The 14,704-nt window shown below is 44.2% G+C and overlaps 1 protein-coding gene across 1 annotated transcript in view; it reads left to right on the plus strand.

Annotated features, from left to right (window-relative positions):
* The first annotated feature begins 5,371 nt into the window (after positions 1 to 5,371).
* The window catches only part of CCDC85A (coiled-coil domain containing 85A), a 99,745-nt gene continuing 90,412 nt past the window's right edge, over positions 5,372 to 14,704 (plus strand). Inside the window, exon 1 of the mRNA XM_082049089.1 lies at positions 5,372 to 5,504. The gene's annotated coding sequence lies outside the window, so the exon portion shown is untranslated. The remainder of the gene's footprint in view (positions 5,505 to 14,704) is intronic.

A 14,704-nucleotide genomic window follows, 5' to 3' on the forward strand; every position in this document is an offset into this window, starting at 1 on the left:
GCTGAACAACTATTGTGATATTGAACAGCTGTGGACCTGGTGGGTCCACAACTTCCAGAAACCTGCATTGCTCTGATGAAATAACACGTTCATCCACCTCCTCCTGCAATGGAAACCATCCCTCATCATCCTACATTGCATTGCCCTCTGGATGAAACTTCCTCTAAGTTTAGGGTTGATCTTTATGCCTCTCTTACCTCTCGGTGTGTTCTTCCCGAGTGACTCCGCAGCGGCTGAGAACTGGGTGCAGAATTGTCCCCGTCAGCTCTGCCAGGTGAGCGGGGACCGTGCCTGACCCCGCGGGCAGCGGTTTTGTGCCTGTCTCGTGTACAGACCTTCAGCACTATCTGGGGCTGCAACCTTCTAACAGCTTCCCAACTAAGGCTCCTAATCTGAGCAATCACTTTGGAACAGAAAACGGGAGTTAATGTTCAACCTGTTTTTGTTTCCTTTCACCTTTCTTCATTTGACTGACTCCCAGTTTAATTGCAAAGTTGAAACGTGCTGTCCTTAGAACAAAATTACTTTACCACGAGGTAAATAATGCCAAGGAGAAATGGTGATGCTGGGTTATCGTTTACCTTACCAAGTGGAATATCACAATTTAGGTAATAGACTGCCAAAAAGACTAATTAGAAACTGTGAAAGTCAGGAATCATAAGGAGTAGTGAATCTTCTAATTAGCTGGGATTTACAAGCCAATGGAAAATGAAGATGCTGAGGGTCAGAGTGTGGAAGTGAGTACCTGTCTGGGGCCACCAGGGTGGGTGTTTTTCCTGTGTGTTTTTCCTGGTGACATTGCAGTTAACACACACAGATCCCGCTTGCTCTCAACCTGGGAAATCTTTGCCCTCAGAGGTTGAGATTGGGCTTTGTAGGAAAAATGGGTGAAATGAATAAAACATCAGGAAACAGCTTCAACATCCTGGGGGTTCCAACTGTTCTTTTCACCTAAACCCGATATAATTTTGGAGCACAAAAGCAGAGTGAGCAAGGCAAGGTGTACTTTGGAGAGAAATGCCTCTTTTTGAAGACTAGGTGGTTTGCAGAGGTGCTGTTTCTCAGTCTCATTATAAATCAACAATAGAAAGCCAAGAGGAAGATTTCAAAGGACAAAAATGTCTGTCCAGTCCGTCTTTTCCAAGCTTGTGCCATTTTCAGTCATTGTAGGTGCAAAAGTGTATCCAAATAACCTTTTACAAATCCCTAGTGATTGTGGTACCCTACTGGAGGTTTACTAAAGGAAACGGCAGCTGAAATTTATGTTTTAGTCCTGGGTTTTGCCATTTCTGTCTTTTAAATCTATGAAAGTACTCGTAGCTATATCAAGTCACATAATGATTCAATAGCAAGTCTGAAAGCCTGCATTTGGCCATAAGAATGTTTAGTGAATAAAATTGGATACAGTATATTTTAAATTAAGGATGAAAAAATAGTGAATAAATGTTCCTTGGCTCCCTGGCCAGCGTCAGCACTTTGCGGCCCTTCTTGTTGTTTCTGAGTCCTAAGGAAGCAGGTTAATCCGAGACAGCTGTCTGAGTTTACTTAGGACTTCCCTGGATGTTTTAATCCAGCCCTGGATGTTTATGTGTTCTCCTGAAAAGCCCAGTTTTTCCGAGCAGGTGGGACAGAAGGACTTGCAGTACTAGAGAAGTTAGCAGAGAAGCGCCCTCAGCTCCTGCGTCTGCCCTGCTCTGTATGGACAGGGCGAAGGGAAAGGATCGTCAACACTCGCCTTAACTCCAGGGAGAGCCAAAATCTGGGAAATTCAGAATGCACAGATCGTTAATGGTTGGAAATTCCTAATTTCCTCATAGAGAAAAGCCCAGGCCTGCAGAATGCACGTGGTGGCTGTGGGCCGCTGGGCCTCTGCTGCCCGACCCACGTGCACCTCGCGTCACCAGCAGCAAAAGAGAAACGGGAATTCCCTTTCTGACAAATTCAGCATCTTAATTCATTTAGTGAAGTATAAGATTGCAAACAGAGTTCAGAACAAATTGTAACTATGTGGGCACTCTACAGGGTCATTTCATAATGGAATTAAGATTGAGTGCCTTTAAGAAACGGCTTTTCATAACATCTCTTAGCATCTCTTATACATTACAGACGCAAGTTATATATGAAATTTTAACTCTTAGCTTCTGGTGTTTGAAGCTCTTTCTTGGTGGGTAGTCCCCGTAATGCATTTAGCCTTAGTGTAATGGTATTGTCTGTAATCCTGCTTAACATGATTTCTTGGGAATTAATACCTGAAGGTTGGAAGGCAGCAGGTGCTGTAGCCAGGAAGATGTCACTGGTGAGCAGAGAGCAGGAGAGGAGGTTCCCGAGGCCCCCGGCTCCCCGCCAGCCCCCGCGTGCGCGCAGATGGTCGAACAGCGTGCCAGGGCCGAACCCGGATCATTCTGCTTATCATCGGCTGTTTGGCCACCACCTCTTTGATGTGAAAGTGCTATAGCAAGTATTCAATAATTTACATACCGCACAATATAGCCAAATATAAATGATGCATTATTCTTCCATTTAGCCCCATTTGAATTGATTGATTACCAAATCTTCCCTTTATCGTTTATCAGCGTTGCGATTATTTATAACTTCTGCTGAGTTTACAAAGCAACGCATCAATCGAGAAGCTGAGTTGCACTTCCCTGATTTGTAATGGATATTTTAATCATCAGTGCCTGATCCTTTTATCGTTTATTTATGTAATTTAGTCAACACCGAGTTTGAAAAGAGTAGCCAGAAGATAGGAGGCTAAAGCTAAGGCTGAGAAAGGTGACACCCCCCTTTTTTTTTTCTCTTGCTTTGCATTATTGACTTTTACCATTGTAACATTTATGGGAGAGTGTACCACAAAAAGTAAGAACTTTCTTTCCATGGGAGGCTTAAGGAAGGAGCCAGAACCTGCAATCCCCACTCAGTCTTTTGAGGGAAACAAGTGCCATTAGTGATGAACGTGAGGCTAGTGAAACAGAGCATCTGGGGGAACCGGCTCTCCTCAAATATTTAAGTTGAAATATTGTTCAAATCCATTGAATAGAGAAATCACTGAGCATGTCCTTGGCTGTTGATAGCTTTTGCGCTCAATCCGTGTGGTCTGGGCAAAACTGCGCAAAACGGCACTAAGAGTGAGTAGCCCGAGCGAAAAGCGTGGGGCTGCGTGTGGGGTGCAGCTCGCGGGGCTGTTCCCCCTGGCTGCTTTCCCTGCCAACATTTGCTCTGCCACAGGAGAAAAAGCTTGGATGTAAAAACCTGCGGGTCGTCCATACAGTTGTCTCAATAGCAATCTGTGCGACTTTAACCCTGGTGAGGAAAAGTAATTAACCCTTTGGCTCCTGCTGCCCTCCGCTGACCTTTGGGGAAGGAGCGGAGCAAATGAAGCTGCCCAGGAGCCAGCCCGCCCGGGAACCCCCACCCAGCCACCAGCGCACGGGAAAATGTTGCCATGGAAATATCATTGGGAGAAGAAACAAAAATCTATTACTATTAAGAGTGGTTTCTGAGGTGACTCCTGGAGAACTGTTTAATCCACAGACGTTGCTCTATCTTACGATCTGGGGTCAGAAAATTTCAGGAGGGATAAAAGAGGGAGGGAGATGGCACCTCTTTAGAAATTCAGGAGCCGTTGACAGAGCTGGGATGGTTTGCATGAGATAAAGGAATCAGGGGGATGTTGCGCAATGTAAGTATTGGAAACGATAGCAAAAACCAAATGCAATTCCAGTCATTGCAGGTGATGACCGCCAGCTATCCAGTGGGTCCAAAAGTGTATTGATACGCCAATATTTTGGGTTTCTTATATGGCAAATAACAAGGGCCGTTTATGTTTTCACGTTTTTCTCCCAACACGAAGGCCTTGCCTAGGGAACAGCAGGTTCTTTGCAGCACATGTGGAGCTGCCGTTTTCCAAATCAGCTCCTATAAGGCTTTTTTTTTCTCCTGTTTACTATATTTGACACATTGCAATACATATGACAGTTCTGTGAAATCCTCTGGTCTGCTTTGGTTTGGTTTAGGCTGAATCTGGTGATGTTCCTGACCCCAGTAACTGGTGTTTTCAGCTGGAGCTGAGGGTGCTGCACATTTCCAGAAGTAGTTTAGCGGTTTCTAACAAATATCGAGGGTTCTTTGGCCACACAAGGACAAAAAATTGGGAAGACATCAAAAATCTACATGTTGCTGATCTACAGTGTTCTCATTTCTAGAGCATTTCAATCAAGTAAATTCTGCAACATTTCCTTATTATTTGACAAATCACAACACCTGAATTAATGTAGGAGGAAGTTTTAGGTGTATGTTTCTACATGTGTGTACCCCAACAATTTTAACTTACCAAATTGCTTTTAAGAGAAATGAGAAATGTTAGCATGTTCATTTCAAGGCATATTAACACACAGTTGTATGCGTCTCTTTTCTGGTATTGAAAAGGAATTCAAAATAACACATTTGTTACAACACATCTTTCAAGAATGCTGCACAAAGTCATTCACCATCTTCCTTTGGTTTGCTCTTGTTCCCAAAGCACAAGTATTTAAAATGCTAAGAAGATGTCAACTGAAATACTTGCATTAATATTAGTGGTAATCTCACCGTTAGTGTAAATGGGAGCAGGTCTGTGCCCTAACTCTGTATTTCTTCTACCAAAAGCTGAAAGCATGCTAAGGAAAAACATCCTCTAAAAATCTTTGCCTTCTTTTAAAATGCTGAATAGGAGGCTTTTTCTCCAGCATTTTTATGCATCAGCTTTTATTAATACAGCTGTGGATTTTCAGCATCAGAGCACCCTTCAACTGACGTGTATTTTCAAATGGTAATCTGAAACGAGAGTGTAGTATGCTGTATAGAAACAAACATACACGAAAAAGATTTTCATGTCAAATATTAAAATAATTTTCTATATTGCAGATATGATTTTCATAATCTTTTCCTAACTGTAACAATATTCTTCAGCTTTTAAAGTTTGTTTGCCATCTGAAATAGTGGAGCAGAGAGTGCACTGTGTGGAGATGCAGAATTCCAGCACGGATAGTGCACCTGCCTTTTGTTTATCTATAACATAGAATTTGGCTGCTACTTTAAGATGAGCTGTCGGCTGCTGGCTCCATTTACACCTGGGTGACACTCACAGGCCTTTGCTCAGATGCCTTTCACTCCACGAGCTTGTATTTCAGATTCTCAACCCAGTGGAGCTCCAGGCTCAAAGCAATGTGCTTTCATTCATTTGCAACAACGATTTCCACGTCACTGACTCCAAATCATTGTTTGCTCGTATAACTCACCTGGTCGTGGTGCTGCGGAGAACTGTTACCTGCTTTGGTGTCATTTTCCCTTGGGCTGGTGCCGAGCTTTTCATGTTATTCCCTGTCCATTTGCAGACCCCGTTGGTCCGGGCGTTCGGGCCGAAGCTCAGAACACAAGTCCAGCCCTGGCCGTGGAGTTTCTGCTGCTCTGTTCATTGAAGAGAGAGAGAAGGCGGGAGGTGAAGGATTAAAACGTGTTGTTCCGAGGTAAGCGTGTCGCTCACCTGCTCTGTTCTCAGGACTTCAAGGAGTTGGAGAAATCCCATTAAATTACGCACATCGTATTCTTTCTACATTAGAACGTGCTGTTAAGGTGTCTTCACTTGTGGATTGTGTTCTGTCGTGCTTTCCTCGGTACACAGGCTACAGCTTTTTACCTTTTAGCCTAACAGAATGTTAAGGCCTGAGAAATGTTCGAATTCATCAAGATGTTAATTTGTGGGATTAGTAAAGCTGGAGGAACTGGTGGTTGTTACTGGGGTGGAGTGTTTGCCACAAGAAGAATTTTCTGACCGAATTAGTAATGAGCTGTGTATACTTACTCTGCTTTATAACGTGTTTCATACTTTCATTCTCTGAAATACACTGTTGTCTGCATTGTCAACTGAATGGGAAATGAAATACAAACTATTTATAGGGTATTGTTTTACTGCAGCACAGGTATTTTGATATGTCCATACAGGTGAACATTATGTTATGCTAAGCATAGTATAACTTATAGAAAAGAACTAGGTAGGTAATACCAAAGCAAAATAGTCAGGAATGTTGTTAATTCAGGTGCAAAGTCTGGTAAAATGCAATCACATTCTTTAGAAAACAAAAACCTATTTATACTTAAATTACATTTTGTTCATCTATTCATTGATAATTTCACCATAAACCAGACAAATGTAGTTTGGTAGTTAATGATTAATCTCGCTAGCATATTATCATACATATGTTGTGGAAAGTCGGAAATGAAATTATTTCAGTGTTCTTCTGAGCCGATAAATTCACAGACATCTATGAAATGCGAGGCTTTTAAACAGAGCACAATTCTCAAAGCTTTAATTGATCTAACATTGCAAAGCTGGTGTGTTTAACTAGTGGCCTCCTATTGTTCTGTAGAATTCTCTAAAAATATGATGCCTTTCAAGAGAAAGACTGATAATACCACGGTTTAAATGTTGTGGAAACATTATAGGGAGAAAAGATAATTGATTCAGTATTTGTGGCAGAAATATTAATTGTAACAAGATTAGTTCATGGCAAACTACAATACTGAAAGTACTGAATGAACGTCTGATTCTCAAAAATGTAAATACATTCTGAATATCTAAAGCATTGCAGAAGGGTTTACGATCATTTTAGCGATTTGCACAAACTACAGAGGAGGTATTTTTAATCAAAGAGGATGACATTTCTGTAGCAAATTACTGTCATGTTAAAGTCGTCTACTAGATATTCATTAATAGTACAGCAACAAAGCATTGCATGTAGTTTGGATAAGTGTTTAGTGGTAGCCTACATCACACAAACAGATAAGTATATTTTCTCTTGATGCTTTTGTTCTTAAATCAACAGCAGTATTAGACATCCTAAAAGTTACCACAGCCATTAAATACCTGATAGTGCTGTATCCAATTTACAAAACTATATTCTCAGCAGAAACTCCTGGGGTTTCAGTAGTTCTCTTCGGGAAGCCCTTCCTGTTTTTCTTGCCATGAAGCAGTGATGGTCCCTTTTGATCCTGTTGATAATTTGACTCTCTTTCAACTATTTCTCGTTGCCCCAGTGGCTGGCGTTGGAGGGTGGAGCGGCTGGAGGACGGCCGGGTGCAGACCGCACAGCGTTCTTCCTTTTGACTGGACCTCAATATTCAACAGAGCATCCTTATTCTGAGGCAAAAAGAGAAAAGCTGGTCCCCCCCATGCTCCACACATGGCTGCTCTGTCCTCTCTGTCCTGCAGTGCTACACAGGGGGATTATTGCTGCAGAAAAAAACCAATCTGGCCATAGTGGAGGAATAATCGCTGCAGTCCGGCTCACCCCCACACCTTCTTTCTCTCTCTCCTTCTCTCTCGCTCCCTCTGTTTGAGGCCCCAGCTGATTCAGTCTGCATCCATCCATACATAAATCATTGCCCTTATTCTATTGGTTACATGGTACATGGCAAGTATTGATTTTTTCCGTTGCCTCATTGCTGGAGAACCCATGGCTTTTTTGTGAGACTGAAAATGCAAAATTTTTTGCTGGAGATCTTGTCAAGGTAGAAAAATGACAGGCGAGGAGGGTGCTATTTTAAGGTTTGCTTGACTTAAAAATCTTCACCTTCTCTGTTCTCCTTTACATTTGCCTGTGTCCCAAGAAGTGGCGGCGTGTTTAATCGCTCGTGCTTTAGGTACTAAGGCTCGCTGGCCGAGCAGCGGGAGAATCAGCAAACACACACAGGGCCTGGCCGTGCTGAGGAAAGCTTTGCTTAATTATTAAAAGTTTAATTATCTCCTGAAACATTAAAAAGATAGAGAATAATATGAAAATAGTGCTGTTTTAAGGGAAGAAATGGATCCTAGGCACAGAATGATAATATCGTGTAGAAAAATGCACATTTGTTTCCCTTCTGCATGACACAGGTATAATATTGCACTTAATTCTTGAGGTAGGTCTTCGTAGCATTTTGAAACGTATTTACTAACCCTTTATCAATGTGGTTGCTGTATCGAGTTAATTTTTCTCAGCATTCAAAGCTGCCTGGAAATGTCTCACAAAAGATGGCACCTCGTTTCCTGACACGAGTGTTTCTGAGGTTGGGGAAGGCTGGGGTACGAGGCCCATTAGGAGATGTTCTCCTTCAGGAACAGAGAATTCCCGGCTATAAGACTCTCTGTTACTACGAGCCTGATCTGAAATGTCCTGGAGGCAATGGGAGCATTTTCATTGACTCCGTAGCTGCTGGATCAGCTTGGGATTACATAGAAGCCAATATTTTCCCTTTTTTTGGATACATAAGAGGAGGTGAAATGGGTTGGGATGGGTGGTTTATAGATGGGTGTAGAATATTGTTAGATTTAACCTGATAATCTCTTACTAGTTTTATGTTAGATATATTGAAATGTGTGTATTTTCTCTAAAGCCTGTAGTGCCAAATCGGAGCCATGCCCACCCCGTGCCATTCCCAATTACTGTGTTTTCCTTCTGTGCTTTTTTTGCATTTGAAAGCCACTGTCCATTCTTCTTTTTACCTGCACTAGCTTTAGTCCCAGATTTGACAGGAGCAATCGCTTCCTTACTAATGCACTTTTTTTTTCCTCCAAATGTATGTTGCAAAAAAGTCAGATTGGGGGAAATGTGAATTTTGGTCAAAATAATTCATGTTATGATATGCCTGGAGAACAGGAGCTGAGGGGAGACCTTTTCACTCTCTACAACTGCCTGAAAGGAGCTGGTAGCAGGGAGGGTGTTGGTCTCTGCTCCCCAGGAACAAGCGCCAGGAGCAGAGGAAACGGCCTCAAGTTGCACCAGGGGAGGTTGAGGTTGGATGTGGGAACAATTTCTTCCCCAAAGGGCTGTGGGGCATTGGAACAGGCTGCCCAGGGCAGTGCTGGAGTCACCACCCCTGGAGGGCTGGACAGACGGACATGAGGTTCTCAGGACATGGGGCAGTGCCAGGAGTGGGGTAACAGTTGGGCTCTATGACCTTGAGGGTCTCTTCCAACCAAAAGGATTCTATGATTCTATATAATTTTTGTTTAGAGAGAAGAGAAGGGCATTTCCATTAGCAAATGAGCTTCTCACTTCCCCAGAACTGCAGTGTCACTGAAAAATGTGCCTTTTGTCTCACTGTAAACCATAACTTTTCTTGTTACTGCTCAAGTGAATATGTCAAATCTGAACATGCTTGAGTTGACAACAAGATTTGGTTTTATTCACTGGGCTTTGTAGCAGAACTGGCTGCCCAAATCATTCCTGAAAGTTCCTCTGCCTGCTGGCAGATTGATACCTCCTGCAAGCTCCATGTTCCCATGTCCTGGGTTATTGTGTGAGGGTGCGGACAAGGGAACACTTTTGATTTCTTGCTCTTGAAAGGAACATAAGTGACCAGAGCGCCCTGTAACAGCCCTTCCAGTGTGTCTGGGAAATCATCTCAACATTGCTGGTTGTTTCCGGAAGGAACGTGAAATATTGACAGCGTGTTCCCAGAGCATGGACCAGCACATCATCCTTCAGATCCGATGGGAGAGAAGCTGGGCAGTGATGAGAAGTGTGATGGGATTTTCTTCATGCTGCTCAGAGACCCCTAGAAAGGGGAGCCAGGTGCTCTGTGGGTGCTACCACCACCTTTGGTGGTTGCTTGTGCTTGTGACGGACACGTGTAGGTGGCCACACCGATCTTGGGGACAAAGCGAAGCCCGTGCTGAGCCTTTGCGTGCACCCAGCAGCCAAACCCCAGTCAGAACCTTTCTCTGTCCTCTTAGTCCTAGCAAGATGGGGTCAGCGCAGCCAGTTCAGCCAACTTCTTTTCGCAGATCTCCTTTGGAGGAAAGAAACGGTGATTGTTGACACGAATACCACATCTGGAGGTAGAACGAGCTGCTGACAGCCGGGGCCAAGCGAACCCATCGCCAGGGACTTGCCATCCCCACTGTGCACAGCTGGATCTCTGCTAATGAAACATGAGAAAATTACGAGTCTGTTGGGCAAGAGCAGATTTTGTCCTCCAAGGCCTTCATAAATAAGGTTGCGATGTGGAAAAATAAGTCTTGCCAGTATCTCCGTTTCATAGGTGAAGAAATGAAGGAACACCGAGAGCTGGCACTGAAGCCGGGGGGATGTCTGAGTGCTCCTTCTTGTGACACATGGGGGAAGAATTGCTACAGAACCGCACGTACGTGTGGAGGTTTGACCCCTATAACGCTGCCAAGGGCAGCGAGGTCTTCGGTGGTTTGCTTAGCAAGCGTTAGTCACAAAAGCATCTGGCTCAGCTCAAACCTCTGTGTTGCATTTTCTTAAAAATAATAATACTAAAAAATCCCAAACTGAAAAAGGGAAGGAAATAGGAACACAAAGTCCTTTTTGCAGGGCACCCTGCCTCTTTTTCTGTTTTCCTCAGCCAGTTATTGTGTAAATCACTCTTTTATACCCAGCAAATTAGCTACACGTGCCGCAACATGCTGTAGGAAGTCTGCTGTGGATTTATCCGTTTAAATAAGAACGGAATATAGTGCCACTTCATTTAACCCACGCTGAATGCTGAATAAGATCCCAGAAAAGTTATTCAGCAATAATTTTAAATCCCATCCCTGGGAAGCAAAAAATACAGTTGGAGCCTGTAGTTGCAATAAAAGCCAGGAAAAGGTTATTTTACCTGAATTTATCGCTTAGCAACCAAGAATCTACCTCCTGAGATTGCCATTCCTGGGTTACCAAGTAACTGGCTGTGACAATTACCAAACAGCTGTCCCAGGAATCTACATAGCCTTTAACCTCCGTCAGCTGAGAGATGGGCTGATGACAGCTCACAAACAATAGAAACACACCCTAATATTTTATTTAAGAGCTGAGGGAAGCCGCAGCTGTATGGATCGTTCAGCCAGCTGGATTTCGCCGCTTCAAACTGCGCGTCCTCTCCTCAAGAAACTGCTCTGTAGCTGCGCAGGGTGGTTAAAGATGCATTTGGGTCTTTATCCTCCAAACTTGGTGTTAAATAATGGAACCCAAGCTATCGGGGTAGGCTTTGCTATTGTGCAGGAGCGCTAAGCGGCTCATTGTCAAGTGGAGTTTTTATCGATGCAGGTAGCGATTTACAAAATTTTCACATTAATTAATTGTGTTCGTCTTGGGGTTTTCTGAATGTAACTGTTTCACCAGTGATCAGGGAGAGGGAGAACATTAAATACCAAAGTAATGAAGGAGTAATTTAGAATGAGGGCAAAAGCATCATTAAGGCTGGTAAGAGAAAATTAAGGAAAAAAGAACACTGAGCTTGGATATTGAGAAGAGCTTCTTGATAATGAGGTGGGTTATGTCCAGGGTGGTTTCACAAAGGATCGAGGGAAACTACCATTGGCAATGTTGGAAGTGAGCTGGGAACAATGTAAACTAGTGGAAGTGTTAATTACGCTCATGCAGGTGTCAGCCCTGAGCAGTGGAAATGGCCTTTTCCCCCCTTCCCTCTCCAGTTTGACTTTCTGTGATTTTATGGTGTTACACAGAGCAGTCAGCAAACTTGCAACACGTTTTATTCTGGTGCTTTAGGTGCCCTGAGCCTGCCGAGATTTACAGCCCTGCTGCCTTCCACAAGCTCTGAGTGGCTCCTTGTAGTTTAAAATAGAAACAGGAAAAAGGGGTTTGGCCGTTAAGGGCCCCGTTCACATTTCCAGCGCCCGGGCGAGCGGGCCAGCTCTGTCCCTGCAGGTATCGGGGAGCGTTTGGAAATGGGCCGTGTCTTGGTGCTGCTGGGCTTCCTTCAGCATCTTCTGGGACACTCTAAACTGCTCTGCTTTGCTCTTCCTCTTTGCTTTTTGTCTCTTTTTCTCTTTTCCCGCTGGCACGTTCCGTACGCCACAGTCGCAAGAACTGCCTCAGAATCTTCACCAGATTTCCACTGGCAGCGGGTTCACAAAGGGAACTTTCCCCTGGCCGTTTGTGGCCAGAAGCCTCCTCTTTGGCACTGCAGGATCTATGAACTGGCTGGTCAAATTAGACTAGATTGAATTTGGCTTCCGCTTTTTAGTTTTTTTACATAATTTTTAAAGCATGGCTGCAAAATCGATAACATTTACCCTTTCACAGCACACACCTGTAATAACTTCTCACGTGTTCAGGCCGAAGAGGAACTTTTGTTTCCTCAAATAGGTTAAAAATGCCGGTAGGTGCATCAGTGTCATGTCTCATGGTGCAGTAACGTCTCTCGTGGCCTGAGGGGCTCCCACTGCACAAACAGCTTTGCCGAGTCCAGCTGTCCTGGCGGAAGGTGTTGGGACAGGGACACCGCAGCAGGAACCAGCGGACACCAGCAACGAGCTGCCAGCAGCGACGCTTCTGCCCTCAGAGCTTCATTCCACATTTTTATTATCAACTGGTTGAAAGTGAGTGATGATAAATACGCAAATGCTTAGAAAATGAGCAAAGACCTTGGAAATATTTATTTAAAAAAAGCCAGCTTGAAGCACAGTCTCTTGATATTAACGACTTGTCTTTGCCATCGTGACAGTGGCTGTACGTGTCTGTTGTGGACAGCTGGGCAGGCGTGGAAGCCCTGTGGAAATGGCACAGTGGTGACAGTGAAATCTCTGGGGAGAGCAGAATGGGGCCAGAATGTGGTTCCTTTGCTGCTTCCGTGAGTCCTTTGAGCCCAGCACCAAAGGGTCCTTCACTCCCGAGGGGATCATTTGCTTCTTTGGGTATGGAGGGGAGGGTAGGAGAACACAGCCACTCTTTTGCTTGCACCCTGTCCTGCTTGTGGTTTGTCTCTGGGCTGGAATTTGTTGTAGGAAGGCTTTGCTGGGACGTTCTTTCTGTCTCTTGATGACAGATGATGGTTGTCCTGTTTGCTGGCTGGTAGTCGGTTGGTTACGTTGACAGATGTTGCAATGATTCTTTTGGCAATATTCTGTTGTGCTGACTGTTCAAACAGGAAATCCATCTTTTAGTATTTGCACATGTTCAATGTTTGTTTTAGTAGGAATGGGCTCTGACGGCTCAAACCGGGTGTTTGTGGAGCAGCAAACTCTGCAATTCTCAGGTCCTCGTCATCCCATCCCTGCAATACCGCACGACTGACTTTGGAGGAGAGGAGACGAGACGGGGGCTTTTGAGCTCCAGGTTGCTGCTGTTTCACCCCCTCGGTGATGCTCCCTGTCTGTGCTTGATGGCACTCGCTTCAAATCAGCCCATGGTACGGCACAAAGTCTATAAGAAGTCAGAAATGACAGTATTTACTTGTGTAAATGTGGTGTCTGTGCTGAAGAGAAGCACATTACGAGAAGTAGCTCCATCAAGCCTTGGGGTGCGTACGGTGGAGGAAAGGTCCATCCGATCAGGACCCGTCCAGACCCTTCACTGTCACTCCATAGCAAGTCGCATGTGAAAGCGGCTTTTTGTCCTGCCAGCCCTCTGGAAAAACTTCCGAGCTGCAGCTATTTTGAGGAATGGAGCTTGGAAGCGGAAAAAGGCTTTGTGGCAAGGCCAGCCTGTGCGCTTCTGAGAAACACGTTTGCTTCCTAGATGGTTATTTTCGTGTCATTCGACAGGAAAAAAAACTAATGTCGAAGAGAACGTGCTCGGGTGAGTCAGGTTGCAGCAACAATTGTGTGCAGTGTGCATGTTCGCACACAAAAGTTATACAGTTGAGTGAATAACTGCGTGCATATGGAACAAAAATGTTTTCTGATTTCTGATTACAACCGTTCGGGTACAAAACACTTGCTGCTTGTGAATTTTTAAGCAAAACAGAAAAGTTAGCTTAGGAATCTTTGCAAATGTCACACCTGCGAGAGGCAGAAGAATCCCTGTGAATCCAGTGCTGATCAGCCCTGGTGAAATGTAGGAAATAGAATGAAATATATCTCTCAAAACCTGACATTGGTGGATTTGGAGTGATACTGTCGGTTTGGTACTTGCATTGATCAGCAATTAGTCCAATTTTGAACGTCTGTGGTTTCTGAAGTTTTATGGTCTCGCATATTTTGACAGTTGTGCTGATCACCAGGATTTTAGATGCCATCTTGTGCTCTTGATTTCTTCTTCTTCTGCTCCGGTGCACTCATCCTCAGCGCTGAGCACCAGCGGCGCTTCTGCAAGGGCCACACGCTTTCCAAAAGAAACTCACAGGTCTTTTCATGCGCATGAGATTACACTGCAGGAAACGGCACCGTCTTTTAACTAAGTTTGGTTTTAAGCACCAAATAATCAGGATTTGGATGTTATTAAAGTAACGTTTTTGTGCAAAGGAACTGGATTTATAAAAATGAACCGACTCTTCAGCCAGCCCCGTTATGAATTGCAAAAGCAGCTGGGAGATTTGGCCAGCAAATCAAGCTTGTGTGTTGTTCTTTCTCTTTTTCCTTCGTCAGAGTTTGTAAGAGATTTGGAGGGACATAACATTTATTTCTTGTTTCTCTGAGTTTCAGGCCAGGCCTTGGAAAAACGCATCTGACAGTGAGTTTGTTTGTATATTTTACATTTTTCCCGAGGCACGCTGGGCTCATTAGCGAGCCTTGGCAAAGACGCGCTTTGTTCGACTTACTATGGAAAACGAGATACTGAGGGCTCAGCTCTGTCTCCAGAACATAAATAAGCAAAGCTTCCTTTGGAGCAGGTTCTGAGCGCGCTTATACTGGAACCCTTGTTTCGGGGAGCGCTCCCCATGTGCGTTTGCTGGGAAGTGCTGCTCCTTCAACAAATTTCCTCCCGGGGGTTGCTGAGTT

The sequence above is a fragment of the Streptopelia decaocto genome, assembly GCF_964273445.1.
Source record: "Streptopelia decaocto genome assembly, chromosome: 3".
NCBI lineage: Eukaryota > Metazoa > Chordata > Aves > Columbiformes > Columbidae > Streptopelia > Streptopelia decaocto.